The sequence below is a fragment of the Ranitomeya imitator genome, chromosome 1 (genome assembly GCF_032444005.1).
Source record: "Ranitomeya imitator isolate aRanImi1 chromosome 1, aRanImi1.pri, whole genome shotgun sequence".
Lineage (NCBI taxonomy): Eukaryota > Metazoa > Chordata > Amphibia > Anura > Dendrobatidae > Ranitomeya > Ranitomeya imitator.
Window position 1 is genome coordinate 837,947,872 of NC_091282.1, and position 16,246 is coordinate 837,964,117.

General features: G+C 41.4%; 1 protein-coding gene across 20 annotated transcripts in view; it reads left to right on the forward strand.

The window, feature by feature from the left end:
- The window catches only part of ADGRL3 (adhesion G protein-coupled receptor L3), a 1,214,649-nt gene that overhangs the window by 78,263 nt on the left and 1,120,140 nt on the right, over window positions 1–16,246 (forward strand). For all 20 annotated transcript variants that reach the window (XM_069740657.1, XM_069740660.1, XM_069740665.1 and 17 more), the window contains exon 2: window positions 4,451–4,560. The gene's annotated coding sequence lies outside the window, so the exon portion shown is untranslated. The remainder of the gene's footprint in view (window positions 1–4,450; window positions 4,561–16,246) is intronic.

The following is a 16,246-nucleotide window of genomic DNA, read 5'->3' on the forward strand; positions in this document are numbered from 1 at the left end:
CCGACTCACGGTCTTTTTTGCACACTCTGTGTGGTCTTTTGTAGGTTTTTGTGCTGATCGCAAAGTTACCTTTCCTAGCCTCTGTCTATTTAGTAAGTCTGGCCTCCCTTTGCTGAAACCTGTTTCATCTCTGCGTTTGTGACTTTCATCTTACTCACAGTCAATATATGTGGGGGGCTTCCTTTACCTTTGGGGAATTTCTCTGAGGCAAGGTAGGCTTTATTTTCTATCTCTAGGGCTAGATAGTTCTTAGGCTGTGACGAGGCGCCTAGGTCTGGTCAGGAGCGCTCCACGGCCATTTTTAGTGTGTGTGATAGGATTAGGGCTTGCGGTCAGCAGAGCTCCCACATCACAGAGCTCGTCCTGTATGAGGTTTAATTATCAGGTCATTCCGGGTGCTCCTAACCACCAGGTCATAACAGTTAGGGTTGGGGCTAAAGTTAGGGTTAGGGCTAAAGTTAGGGTTGGGATTAGGGTCGGGATTAGGGTTAGGGGTGTGTCAGGGTTAGGGGTGTGGTTAGGGTAACCGTTGGGATTAGGGTTAGGGGTGTGTTTGGATTAGGGTTTCAGTTAGAATTGGGGGTTTCCCACTGTTTAGGCACATCAGGGGCTCTCTAAACACTACATGGCGTCCAATCTCAATTCCAGGCAATTCTGCGTTGAAAAAGTAAAACAGTGCTCCTTCCCTTCCGAGCTCTCCCGTGCGCCCAAACAGGGGTTTACCCCATCAGGGGCTCTGCAAATGCAATGTGACACCTGCAGACTAATCCATCTAAGTCTACATTCCAAATGGCGCTCCTTCCCTTCTGAGCTCTGCCATGCACCCAAACTGTGGTTCCCCCCCCCCCCCCACATATGGGGTATTAGCGTACTCAGGACAAATTGGACAACAACTTTTGGAGTCCAATTTCTCTTGTTACCCTTGGGAAAATACAAAACTGGGGGCTAAAAAATAATTTTTTATTTTCACGGCTCTGTGTTATAAACTTCTGTGAAGCACTTGGTGGGTCAAAGTGCTTACCACAAATCTAGATGGTTTCTTAGGGGGTCTACTTTCCAAAATGGTGTCACTTGTGGGGTGTTTCAATGTTTAGGCACATAAGGGGCTCTCCAAGCGTGACATGGCATCCTATCTCAATTCCAGTCACTTTTGCATTGAAAAGTCAAATGGCGCTCCTTCCCTTCCGAGCTATGCTGTGCTTATAAACAGTGGTTTACCCCCACATATGGGGTATCAGCGTACTCAGGACAAATTGCACAACAACTTGTGGGGTCCAATTTCTTCTGTTACCCTTAGTAAAATAAAGCAAATTGGAGCTGAAGTAAATTTTTTGTGAAAAAAAATTAAAATGTTCATTTTTTTAAACATTCCAAAAATTCCTGTGAAACACCTGGAGGGTTAATAAACTTCTTCAATGTGTTTTTGAGCACCTTGAGGGGTGCACTTTTTAGGATGGTGTGACTTCAAAGTGACTTCAAATGTGATGTAGTCCCTAAAAAAAATGGTGTTGTAAAAATGAGAAATTGCTGGTCAACTTTTAACCCTTATAACTTCCTAACAAAAAAAAAAATGTTGGCTCCAAAAGTGTGCTGATACAATGTAGACATGTGGGAAATGTTACTTATTAAGTATTTTGTGTGACATATCTCTGTGATTTAAGGGCATAAAAATTCAAAGTTGGAAAATTGCGACATTTTCAAAATTTTCACCAAATTTCCATTTTTTTCACAAATAAATGCAAGTAATATCAAAGAACTTTTACCACTATTATGAAGTACAATATGTCACGAGAAAACAGTGTCAGAATCATCAGGATCCGTTGAAGCGTTCCAGAGTTATAACCTCATAAAGGGACAGTGGTCAGAATTGTAAAAATTGTTCCAGTCATTAACGTGCAAACCACCCTTGGGGGTAAAGGGGTTAATTTAGTGGCTGCAGAAAATATGATAGATTCACGGTTTTCTCTGCTGCACTTCTAGCAGAGCTCGGAATGTAGAATACTGATCTGTGTATAACATCGCCCACACCACTGATTGACAGCTTTGCTTGCACCGTGACTGACTTTTTGATCTTGTTGCTGGACCTCAGATTGTGGTGATTATTTGTGTAGATAATCCTTTTGGCTTTTGACGATCTCTGACTTCAGGTATCTGACCCCGCACTTGGCCTCTGACTATCTCTTTTGTTGTACTCCCTTGTCTTGACCCTCCTGACATTTGACCCTGGACTGTTGTCTGACAACGCCGTTGCCTTACCCCTCTGTACTAGGAGCCCTCCTGGTATCTGCCTTCAGACCTCCTGACTACCCTGTCTTATGCCCATGAGAAGTGACTCAACATCACATTTAGACCAGACAACCTCATTAATGAGTAAACAGTGACTCTGAAGGGAGAAGCGCACAATTGGGTAAATCCCTAATATTGGAGACAGTAAAAACAATAGGTTTGTTCACCTTGGGTGGTTGTATGAAGAAAAAACCACTATGAAGGTTTAGATAGCCAGCTGCCGCTGCCCTGTGGCTGGGGCTAAGATCTGCCACATGGAAATTACCAAAACAGGATAAAAATACATTTAAAATTGGCTGTGCCAATTTTTAAACCTGTTTTTATCCTTTTTTGGTAACCTCTTTAATGACGCAGAAGGATTCACTTTGTGCTGACCTCATTTTTGGCAGTGTCCATCATTATTAGGCGGGTGCAAGAAAGCAGTCAACAACATATTTTGTGCTACCAAAGTGGACACTGAGGAAAATGAGGTCAGGCAGAGCACAAATTGACTCCTGCTTCATTAAAGTCAACAGCCCTGTTGGTGGCAATGCCTAAGTTGTATTGTATTGTATAAGGTGCTGTTGCCTTCACTAAGTGTAGCATTTCAGCGAAGTCCTGCAATCCTGCATTATTTTTATGTAAATTATTTAAATCCCATGAAGGATCTACTCTACTGTGCTGATAAACTCAGAATGAGGAGGGCATGATGGCAAAATCGGCAGAGGCAGATTCTATCTCTCCACAAACACCCTTTGTAATTCAGCCCTCTCCCCCACAACAAATTGTTTGGTCTCCTCCCAACCTGTACATTCATACATTACAGCCTGTTTGATTTGCCCTCCCTGAAGACTTTGATGCTTTCCTCCTTTTCGATATCCAAGAAGTATTGTTTCTCCTTGCGGAGATTGACATGCTAATCATGTCGAGATGAGGAGACCTAAAGCCGCAATGCTTCTCTGGGAAATATGCTAATTATGCAAATTGTCTCTTAAGAGATGAAGAGAACTAGAACTCTAGTGCCACCTATTGGAAGGTAGCAATCCTACAAGTCAATGTCTACCCTTTAATGAGCCTTATCAGGTGGCACTAGAGTTCTAGTTTGATTCCTCCTTTTCCACCCTCTGTCCCGAATAAGCTGTCCTGTGTATATTCATGAAGAATAACTCTTTCTGGCCATTATATGACTGGTACACTGCATTTTTCCCACACACTGGCATTAATTCAGCAAATTTTGAAGAGACCAGACTACTCATGCTCCACAGTCTTCATGGGACAAAATCTTCTCGTATTTTATTCGGCAGTAACATCAAGTGATGAGCGATAAAGTGCCATGTCTTTCACAATTCCCGTCTCATCTGACGCATGCTGTTGCTGCCAAATAAAATATGAGAGGACTTTGTCCCATGAAGACTGCAAAGCCTGAGTAGTCTGGTTTCTTCAAATTCTGTCGAATTATTGCCAGTTAGACTTCCTGCATATGTTGGAGCTGTTAATGAACCAAGTTTGTGATATCTTGGAGGCAGATGTTGGCAGCTATACAAGATATCCTTTTGTGGTTTAGAACTATCTGTTGTATCCTGAATTTCTCACTAACTCTTATCTGCTGGATTCTTATTTTCAGTTTCTTCTGAGCTGTTGGGTCGAGATTGAATGCCATGATGCCATTAATATATAGTAGACAAAGACAAAAGGGATCAATGCTCTTCTTTGTCTATGTAGCACCCCCCTCATAGGCAGCAGAGGTATCATAGGGGGGGGCAGTGTACAGAACTACACAGCAGTGTAGCTGTAAATCCAGCTCTGGGGATAATTATTAAAATAAGCAGCAGGTCTGTGTTTCCTCTACCTGTCCTATCACTGTGCTTCTCTCTCCTGCTCCCCATCCCCTTTCCATGGTCTTCAATAGGCATCTATAAACTGACAACTTAGTGAGCTGACAGTCTATCCTGTTTTGATCCAGATGGATTTTTAGCTGTTTTCCAGAGTGAATGATGAGTTCTGGAGGCAAGTGCAAGGAGAAGAAGTGGTTTATAGGTGGTGAAAAAAAAAATCATAAGTTGCAGCCTTTCATATATTGGCTTGTAATGATGCAAAGTCAGTTGAAACAGTGACTATTTCAATTTTCTTGCATAAAGTGTTAGATTATCTTTTCTTTGTAAAACAACATTTTTTGCTGTTGCAGATGGCTTCAGAATGGTCATGCCACCATACAGTATAGATGAATGGATAAGGAGCCAGACATTGCCACTAAATGCCCAGATGCGCACACCAGAGGTTTGCTGATATTAAAAGGTAAGCTTACATCTATCTGCCACACCGCTGTCAAATTCCTGTGGCGTGTGACTAGGATAGAAATAAAATGCTGTACACAATTACAGGAATGATCTGTCAGCAGCGACAGTTAAAGTCATTTTACTAACTAAAAATATATTAATAATAATTTTTGTTATGGATGCTGTGGTGCCAAGAACAATTTCTAAGAGGGGATGTTCCTCCGTTGATGATGCTAAGTGAAGCTGTGGATTTATTGTGCCAGATCCACGAACTTTGCCTTTTCTTCCCTCGCACCCTCTTTATTACAGCATTGGACACGTGAGTACATGTGTACCAACAAATAACTTAAATATGCAACCTATAAAAACCCCGATTTTGTCTGGCTGATTAGATCCCCTAATAGTACGGGTGATACACCTATGACAGTTGTATTTTGAAGGAAAAGGTTCAGGAACAGCTGACATGGTGATGCTCTGCTTCTACACGTTAACTGTCTGTACAGAGGTAAAGCAAGAGATTCTTCAGCTGGGTAATAATACTGCTCTTAGTATTTTTCATGAGTAATTTTGTCTGGACATGAAAAGATGCATTTGCTGAAAATCAAAATTGTAGAATGTTATATATTCTTACACGATGCTTCAGCGCACTGTGATTAGAGTTTTTTGATCTAAGAGTACAAAAGTCATCCAACCACGTCAAGGTGACCTTTTAATATGGATGGCCCCTAGCCACTACATGTCATTCCACTGTATGTGCCAAAAAGCCTCATGTGAATGGGAATTGAAAAGGAAACCAGGCGTAGCTTACAATTAAACCTCTGACAATTCTATTACTGACCATTATGGTTCTGTCATGACTGGACTGCCCCTTCACCAAAAACCAGCCCCAGCTCACGCCCCCCCCATGTGAATTATACTATCTTTCCACTCTTCTCCTCACACACACCACAGAAAAATAACATCACGCAATGCACAGTAAACTTTTTCTATATTTGTCTTTGTCATTCCCTTAAATGGATTGACCCATGAACAACATATATCACCAATACACAAGATAATTGTATCATCACTGGCGGTCTGACCACTAGGACCCCCACTGATAATGAAAACTATGGTCAAAAAAGGCCTCTAGTGAATAGAACAGTAGTGAGCATGTGCAACCAATGCACAAGTTACTGTCTATGGCAGTGGTACTTGCACATGCTTACTTTGGACCTCTCAGTGTCAGCATTGGTTGTAGTCTCAGTGGCCAAACTCCCAATGCTCATACATGTATCTGTCCAGTGTATAGATGATAAATGTGGTTTACAGGACACCCCCTTTAAATATGTAAGACGCACCATGACTAAAACAAGTATTAAAGGTGGCACATACAAACAATCTTACAGTGAAGGAAAGTCAAGGACAAGTTTTCACTATTTAATCAGCACAATAGAAGGTTTTCATGTCATGTGCTATAAAATGCACAGCCCCAACTGATGGGCCCCAGAAAAATAAAGTTTATTTATACACTGTATGCTTGTGATGGAGTTTATAACTAAACCCCTAAAGAATGGTATTCAGACGGTACACATCTCAGAACGATTTTGTGGACACAGGAAAAAATGGACACGGCTGGAATGAAGGTAAAACAGAATCCAAAGTATCCATTAACTGAATTCTGGCTCAGTCGGAGATTTAGACAGAAATCCAAATGCAGTGCTCAGAGTAGAGCACAGGATAAATGTGAACTGAATGTGAGCTTGAATCTATTAAGCGGAGTGCACCATCTACCTCAGCAATTTGTCACTGCTGTTAATAATCACATCGTGGGTATACAGCTCTGGAAAAATTAAGAGACCACTGCACAGTTTTATAAAAATCAGCTTCTCTACATGTCTGACAGCCATTCCATTCCAGTGTCAGTTGAATTCCAACCAGAGTACACCTCATTCTACTTAATGTGCTTCTCATTAGGTGATCACCTGAACCAAATCTTATTTAACGAAGGAAAGTATTAAAAAACACTGCTGTGGTGTTCACAATCCTATTGCAATAGGACAAGTTGGATGGCAAAACAAGTGCTAGTAATATCCCAAAAGTAATTGGAATGAAAAAATAACTTTTAACCATGCCAAAGGAGTTGAAAAGAAAAGTCTTGAGTGAGGAAAAGAAGGGCTCAATTCTGGCTTTACTAGCAGAGGGACACAGTGAGCGTCAGCTTGCCTCCGTCCTTAAATTTTCTAAGGCCATGTTCACACCATCCTTTTTTTCATGCGGAATCGCCGCGATTTTCCCGCTGCGGGTCCGCAGCTGTTTTCCATGCAGGGTACATTACAATGTACCCTATGGAAAACAGGAACTGCTGTGCCCACATTGCGAAAAATCGCGGAAAAAGCCGTGCTGAATAGCCGCGGTAAAAAAGAAGTACCATGTCACTTCTTTTTGCGGAACTGCAGCGGTTCTGCACCCATTGACCTCCATTGTGAGGTCAAACCCGCAGTAAAACCCGCAGATGAAAAATATATCTGCGGGTTTTACTGCGGTTTGTGGTGCAGAACCGCTGCAGTGTGGCTGCCCCCCGTGCCCCAATCCCACCCCCCCCATGCTCCGATGCCACCCCCCCGTGCTCCGACGCCCCCTCGTGCCCTCATCTCCCCCCCTTATACTTACCCGGCCTCCCGGTGTCCGTCCGGCCGTCTTCTCCCTGGGCGCCGCCATCTTGCAGATTTGTTCCAAAGTGCATTTTGATCACTGAGATAGGTTATATCTCAGTGATCAAAATAAAAAAAATAGTAAATGACCCCCCCCCCCCCCTTTGTCACCTGCATAGGTAGGGACAATAAAAAAATTAAGAATTTTTTTTTCCACTAAGGTTAGAATAGGGTTAGGGGTAGGGTTAGGGGTAGGGTTAGGGGTAGGGTTAGGGGTAGGAGTAGGGTTAGGGGTAGGGGTAGGGTTAGGGTTAGGGGTAGAGTTAGGGTTAGGGGTAGGGTTAGGGTATTTTCAGCCATTTTAACCCTAAAAAACTTCCTAGAAAACACACAGACTCTGCATAGAAAACTGCATCAAAAAACGCATCAAAACGCATCAAAAAACGCACCAAAAAAGCACCAAAAAAAGGACCTGCATTTTCTGCCAAGAGCTGCGGTTTTTAGTCCTGAAAAAAAGGAGGGAAATCAGGAACGTGTGAACATAGCCTTAGATGGTAGTCCATTACAACGAGGTCAAGCAGCAGACATTGGGGACAACAAAGCTACAGTTCAGCAGAGAGCTAAAACGACTCTCCACCGGGATGACCGTCATCTTATTTGAATGTCACTCAGCAACTGCACGATGACATCAAGTGACCTACAAAAGGAATGGCACAGCACAGATACAGTATATCCACCATCTGAACATTTCCTTGATTTTTTTCAGGTTGAATCCAAGCCAGGTGGCATAATATAGGAATTAGCGCAACAGATTTGTTCATTTATTTTAAGTCTTTGGCCACTTTCATGTTTTTTCACACAGATCGGTGTATCGGTATATCTGCCTGCAGCTTTTCCTTCCTATCTCCTGCACCTACCTACCTACCTATCTCTGGGGTGCTTGTGTGTGTGTGTGTGTGTGTGTCTGTGTGTATATATATAGCTCTGTCAAAACTTAAGAGACCACTGCAAATTTTTCAGTTTGTCTGATTTTTCTCTTCATAGGTATATTTTTGAGTAAAATGTAAATTGTTCTTTTATTCTTTAAACTACTGACAACATGTCTTCGAATTTCCAAGCAATACATTTTGTATTTATTTTCTGAAAATGAGAAATGGTAAAAATAACAAAAAATGCATTGCTTGCAGACCTCAAATAATGCAAAAAAAAAAACAAGTTCATAATAATTTAGAAATAACAATACTAATGCTTTAACTCTGGAAGAGTTCAGAAATCAATATTTTGTGGCATAACCATGCTTTTTAATCACAGCTTTCACAGTCTTGTCATGCTTTCCACCAGTCTTTCACACTGCCTTTGGGTGACCTTATGCCACTCCTGGTACAAAAATTTAAGCAGTTCTTTGTTTGATGGCTTGGAACTATCCATCTTCAAGTTGATTATATTCCAGAAGTTTTCAATGGGGTTCTGGAGATTGGACTGGCCATGACAGGGATTTGATGTGGTGGTCCTTCATCCACATCTTGATTGACCTAGCTGTGTGGCATGGTGCATTGTCCTGATGGAAAAAAACAGTCCTCAGAGTTGGGGAACATTGCCAGAGCAGAATGAATCAACTGTTTTTCCAGGAAACCTTGTATGTGGATTGATTCATATGTCCTTAGCAAAGAACCACCTGCCCAATTCCAGCCTTGCTGAAACATCCCCAGATCATCACCACCGATCCTCCACCAAATTTCACAGTGGGTGCAAGACACTGTGGCTTGTACGCCTCTCCAGGTCTCTGTCTAACCATTAGATGACCAGTTGTTGGGCAAAGCTGGACTCCAGTCCTCTATGGTCCAATCCTTATGATCTTTGGCAAACTTCAGCCTGGCTCTCCTTTGCTTCTCATTGATGAAAGGCTTTTTATAGCTTTACATGACTTGAGTCCGGCCTCTAGGAGTCTGTTACGGACTGTTCTTGCCGTGCACTTCATCCCCACTATCATTTGCCACTCCTTTTGTAGGTCACTTGATGTCATCCTGTGGTTCTGAGTGACATTCAAATAAGATGACAGTCATCCTGGTCAGTGGAGAGTCATTTTCATCCTCTGCCGGTCTATAGCTTTGTTGTCCTCAATATCTTCTGCTTGACCTTGTTGTAATGGACTACCATCTTAGAAATTTTAAGGATGGAGGCAACATGACGCTCACGTGTCCCTCTGCTAGTAAAGCCATAATTGAGCCCCTCCTTTCCTCACTCAAGACTTTTCTTCTCAACTCCTTTGGTATGGTTAAAAGTTATTTTTTCATTCCTATTACTTTTGGGATATTACCAGCACTTGCTTTGCCATCCAGCTTGTCCTATTGCAAGAGGATTGTGAACACCACAGCAGTTTTTTTATACTTTCCTTTGTTAAATAAGTTTTGGTTCAGGTGATCACCTAATCAGAAGCACATTAAGTAGAATGAGGTGTGCTCTGGTTGGAATTCAGCTGACACTGGAATGGAATGGCTGTCAGAAATGTAGAGAAGCTGATTTTTCTAAAACTGTGCAGTGGTCTCTTAATTTTTGCCAGATCTGTATATATGAAAGTCTCTTCACAGATAACTTCTCTTCACAGATAACTTCTCTTAACCTAAGCAGAACTTTACCTTGCCCATGCAGTGAGGTGGGGGGCAGAGGGATGAGTCTGGTGCTGTATCTCTCACACTTCTATCTTGAGGAAAAAAAGCTGCATTACAGCAATTGCTTCTCAGGAAGAACTGGTCTTTACGGCTGGTCTGATTTCAGTCTGACAGGAGACTCTCTTAACACATGCCTTACTCTCAGATGTCCATGACACAATAGCAACTTTCCCAGTATCCACTGGGGTTGAGCTAACCACTCCCTGTCTGCTATAACAATTTTAACCGCTATAGTTGCTGGATTATTCTAAAACAGTGCACCTTCTGTCTGTCACACATTTTGCACAAAAAAGTAAAATTTGAATTATTAAGCACCATCCTGGTGTTCCAAAATCCCAATCACAATATTTCATGTCTTTGTTGTTATGGGGTCACTAGTCAAAATGTTGCACTTAATGCCTTGTAAGTTCTGCCTGATAACTGTCTACACATTTGGAAATTAACCCTAATTATGGAGTAACCCTAAATATGTTTTATAGATAGGTTTCCTAAAAACTAAAAAAGTAATCCTATCATGAACATTCAAAGAATGAAGCGTGCTGCTATTATATGGCTAATACAATTATTTTAACCCCTTAATTATCAGATGATTTTCTGTTTTTTTCCATTTTTGTTTTTTTCTTCCGCATAGCTGTATGAGGGCTTTGTTTTTTTCAGGACGAGTTGTACTCTTGCTCTACCACACTGTGTACTGGAAAACGGGAAAAAAATTCCAAGGCCGTTGAAATTGCTAAACAGTGCAATTCTACAATGTTCTTTTGATTCTTCTTGTTTACCATATTCACTATATGGTAAAATTGACCTGCCGAAGTTACCAAACGTGTAGTTTTTTTATTTAAGTGGTAAAAAAAAATCTGAAATTTGTAAAAAAAAAAAAACCTTTTGCTTTTGTCGGAATTTTCCCGAGACCCTTAACATTTTCATTTTCTGGGATATTGAACTGTATGAAGGCTTATCTTTTGCGCCTTAAGGTCGTGTTTTTAATGATTCCATTTTGGGGCAGATACGATTTTTTTTAACAACTCTATTTGCATTTTGTTCTTGCAACGTTGCGGCTGTCAAAAAAAACATAATTCTGTTGTTTTGATTTTTTTTCTTGTTACGTCGTTTACCAAAAAGATTAATTTACTTTGTATTTTGATTTATCAGACTTTTATGAACACAGTTATACCAAATATGTGTGTTTTTTCAATGCTGTTAACAGTGTAGCTCCTGCTGTAGAAGTTGGGGGCCCCCAAGGGAGTGGGAGCCCTGGACAAATGCCCAGTTCCCCATGCCCCTAACTCCAGCCCTGCACACCCTTAGGGCTTGCTCACTCTGGCATATAACACGTCTGAATGCTAGCCAGTGTTTCAGGCCATTGTACAACTTGTGGAAAGGAGCAACTTTTTTTTTTTAGAGGTTATCCTATAATAGCTCCTTTATTAAGAAATGTTAAGTTGACAAAAGTCAGAATTGCCAAGGATAATTCCTCAACAATTCAGAACAACAATTTGTAGGAAATCTGTAAAATAAATCAATGGCTATTTGTGCAGATTTGCTGCTTTTGATTTTCCTTTCCTGTGGGTTATGAAAAGAAGAAAAACAGTCAATAGTTTTGAAATCCACAGATAATATACAATATATTGTACATAATACACACCTCAGCTTCTGCTGAACGTCATAATATACACCAACCTCAGCTGCTGAAGTATTTCATAATACTTCAGCTGCTGCAAAATTTCATAATACACACATACTATACCTCGGCTATTGCACACCTCGGCTGCTGCAGAACTTGATCATGTCACAGCTACTACACAACCTCATAATATATACCTCACCTGCTGCAGAACCTCATAATGCACGTCCCAGCTTCTGCAGAATCTCATAATGCACAATTCAGTGTCGCTTTGATTTATAAAGACAATTTGGTTTTGGAGATAGAAGTGATGCAATAAATCTAACCTATAAGACTTTCATGCTTTTTTGATATTGACAATTGTGGTGACAGATTTCCCTTAGGGGTGATGGTAAAACAGTGTGGCAATGCTTTATTGAACAACCAACAAAACAGTAAAATAACATGTACCTTGAGAAAGAGCAGTGAAACGCGCGTCGGTAGCGGCGAGACAGGGGTCCGTCACCATACTACTATATGGGTAAGCATTCCTGACAAGCACCGCTATATACTATAATGTCGCCACCATGCAATGAATCTGTATTTGGTTAATGCACTTTATGGTGGGTTATATTGCGGATGCTTCCCATAGTAATTATGAGCACTAGGCACTTTATGTTTTTATGACATTTTGCCGGTATACCTGTGACTGACCTGATCCCTCTTTATGTAGATGTTTGTCATACTAGTTTGGTACGTTAATAACTGACTATTTAATAAACTGATATACATTTTTACAAATTTTGGACTGAGTACTCCTTTTCTTTTTGGGTATTACTGCATTCAGGAGTGTCCACTCAAAAGAGACTGCCTATACAGGGTCATGGTGACGTGTTTCTTGGGCATCATAATATCAAAAGTGTTCTATTTGGTTTGGATTTACAGTGGGGCAAAAAAGTATTTAGTCAGTCAGCAATAGTGCAAGTTCCACCACTTAAAAAGATGAGAGGCGTCTGTAATTTACATCATAGGTAGACCTCAACTAAGGGAGACAAACTGAGAAAAAAAAATCCAGAAAATCACATTGTCTGTTTTTTTAACATTTTATTTGCATATTATGGTGGAAAATAAGTATTTGGTCAGAAACAAACAATCAAGATTTCTGGCTCTCACAGACCTGTAACTTCTTCTTTAAGAGTCTCCTCTTTCCTCCACTCATTACCTGTAGTAATGGCACCTGTTTAAACTTGTTATCAGTATAAAAAGACACCTGTGCACACCCTCAAACAGTCTGACTCCAAACTCCACTATGGTGAAGACCAAAGAGCTGTCAAAGGACACCAGAAACAAAATTGTAGCCCTGCACCAGGCTGGGAAGACTGAATCTGCAATAGCCAACCAGCTTGGAGTGAAGAAATCAACAGTGGGAGCAATAATTAGAAAATGGAAGACATACAAGACCACTGATAATCTCCCTCGATCTGGGGCTCCACGCAAAATCCCACCCGTGGGGTCAGAATGATCACAAGAACAGTGAGCAAAAATCCCAGAACCACGCGGGGGGACCTAGTGAATGAACTGCAGAGAGCTGGGACCAATGTAACAAGGCCTACCATAAGTAACACACTACGCCACCATGGACTCAGATCCTGCAGTGCCAGACGTGTCCCACTGCTTAAGCCAGTACATGTCCGGGCCCGTCTGAAGTTTGCTAGAGAGCATTTGAATGATCCAGAGGAGTTTTGGGAGAATGTCCTATGGTCTGATGAAACCAAACTGGAACTGTTTGGTAGAAACACAACTTGTCGTGTTTGGAGGAAAAAGAATACTGAGTTGCATCCATCAAACACCATACCTACTGTAAAGCATGGTGGTGGAAACATCATGCTTTGGGGCTGTTTCTCTGCAAAGGGGCCAGGACGACTGATCCGGGTACATGAAAGAATGAATGGGGCCATGTATCGTGAGATTTTGAGTGCAAACCTCCTTCCATCAGCAAGGGCATTGAAGATGAAACGTGGCTGGGTCTTTCAACATGACAATGATCCAAAGCACACCGCCAGGGCAACGAAGGAGTGGCTTCGTAAGAAGCATTTCAAGGTCCTGGAGTGGCCTAGCCAGTCTCCAGATCTCAACCCTATAGAAAACCTTTGGAGGGAGTTGAAAGTCCGTGTTGCCAAGCGAAAAGCCAAAAACATCACTGCTCTAGAGGAGATCTGCATGGAGGAATGGGCCAACATACCAACAACAGTGTGTGGCAACCTTGTGAAGACTTACAGAAAACGTTTTACCTCTGTCATTGCCAACAAAGGATATATTACAAAGTATTGAGATGAAATTTTGTTTCTGACCAAATACTTATTTTCCACCATAATATGCAAATAAAATGTTAAAAAAACAGACCATGTGATTTTCTGGATTTTTTTTTCTCAGTTTGTCTCCCATAGTTGAGGTCTACCTATGATGTAAATTACAGACGCCTCTCATCTTTTTAAGTGGTGGAACTTGCACTATTGCTGACTGACTAAATACTTTTTTGCCCCACTGTATATTGAATTCCGAATTAGGGCTGCAGCAAGAAGAGCTGATTATCTTTTCCTCCCATTTGCTAAAAGACCCCCCGCTGTGCAAAGGGTCTGTGATACAGCCACTTCCTTTGAGTAACCGGTACCAATATGAAACAACAGGCTTGTGTGGTGTCACTTTTCAGTCCCTTTGAAATTAGGACTTCAAAGCACAAAGCAACGGTATGGTCAGTGATCAAGACTTTGCAGGGCCATGTTACCAGATATGAATATTGGCATTTTAGTGACAGATGCAGACTCTACAGGTATGGGAGACATACAGTATTTTTGGCATTGTGATGCAGTGCCGAACGCTGCGCATCAACTTGCATTGCTGTGTGGCCTGCCTATTAGGCCAGAATTAATATCAGCCAGGTGGATAAATCTGCGCATGCCATGTTTCATTTGAATAGAAACATAAAATTATGGTAGGAAATGTGTCATTAATATCCTGTGCCTGGGATCTCCTGGGGAGAAGATATCCTTTGTACCTAAGCCCACATCTTATTTACCAGCTCCCATCTCAGGTCACCAGGGGAGGTAGGAGGGAGCGGCTGGCTGGTACCTGATAAAAGCAGGCTCTGGCCTAGAACCCATATTCAGTGCCATTCCTATGACCACAGCTACTTTTTCTTTGGTTATTGTGAAGCTTGCGGTGACCATAGCAAAGTGTGCTAGTCACAGTGGGGAAAAAAGGTATTTGATATACTGCCGATTTAGTAAATTTGCCCACCTACAAAGAATGGAGAGGTCTGTCATTTTTATTGTAGGTATGCTTCAAATGTGAGAGGTGGAATCTTTAAAAAAAAAATTGTGTGATTTTTACATAATTAATTAGAATTTTATTCTGCAAAGTAAGTATTTGATACAATAGAAAAATAGTAATTAATATTTGGTAGAGAAACCATTGGTTGCAATTACAGAGGTCAGACATTTCCTGTAGCTGTTGACCAAGTTTGCACACACTGCAGCAGGGATTTTGGAACACTCCTCCATACAGATCTTCTCCAGATCTTTCAGGTTTCGTGGCTGTTGCTGGGCAACAATGAGTTTCAGCTCCCTCCAAAAATTTTCTATTGGGTTCCGGTCTGGACACTGGCTAGGCCACTCCAGGACCTTCACATGCTTGTTATGGAGCCACTCCTTAGTTGCCGTTGCTATGTGTTTCAGGTCATTGTCATGCTGGATGACCAAAACAACAACAAAAATTTAGATATCTAATCAGGTCCCAAATTAATCAAACACACTAAAAAGACCCACCTACTATATACAACATTTTTTATTTGATCAATATTAAAAAGGGGGGCTTTTGCCAAACAGGAATAAGTCACAGGGATAAGTAGTAGAGATACCACATACTAACATAGTAACATAGTAACATAGTTAGTAAGGCCGAAAAAAGACATTTGTCCATCCAGTTCAGCCTATATTCCATCATAATAAATCCCCAGATCTACGTCCTTCTACAGAACCTAATAATTGTATGATACAATATTGTTCTGCTCCAGGAAGACATCCAGGCCTCTCTTGAACCCCTCGACTGAGTTCGCCATCACCACCTCCTCAGGCAAGCAATTCCAGATTCTCACTGCCCTAACAGTAAAGAATCCTCTTCTATGTTGGTGGAAAAACCTTCTCTCCTCCAGACGCAAAGAATGCCCCCTTGTGCCCGTCACCTTCCTTGGTATAAACAGATCCTCAGCGAGATATTTGTATTGTCCCCTTATATACTTATACATGGTTATTAGATCGCCCCTCAGTCGTCTTTTTTCTAGACTAAATAATCCTAATTTCGCTAATCTATCTGGGTATTGTAGTTCTCCCATCCCCTTTATTAATTTTGTTGCCCTCCTTTGTACTCTCTCTAGTTCCATTATATCCTTCCTGAGCACCGGTGCCCAAAACTGGACACAGTACTCCATGTGCGGTCTAACTAGGGATTTGTACAGAGGCAGTATAATGCTCTCATCATGTGTATCCAGACCTCTTTTAATGCACCCCATGATCCTGTTTGCCTTGGCAGCTGCTGCCTGGCACTGGCTGCTCCAGGTAAGTTTATCATTAACTAGGATCCCCAAGTCCTTCTCCCTGTCAGATTTACCCAGTGGTTTCCCGTTCAGTGTGTAATGGTGATATTGATTCCCTCTTCCCATGTGTATAACCTTACATTTATCATTGTTAAACCTCATCTGCCACCTTTCAGCCCAAGTTTCCAACTTATCCAGATCCATCTGTAGCA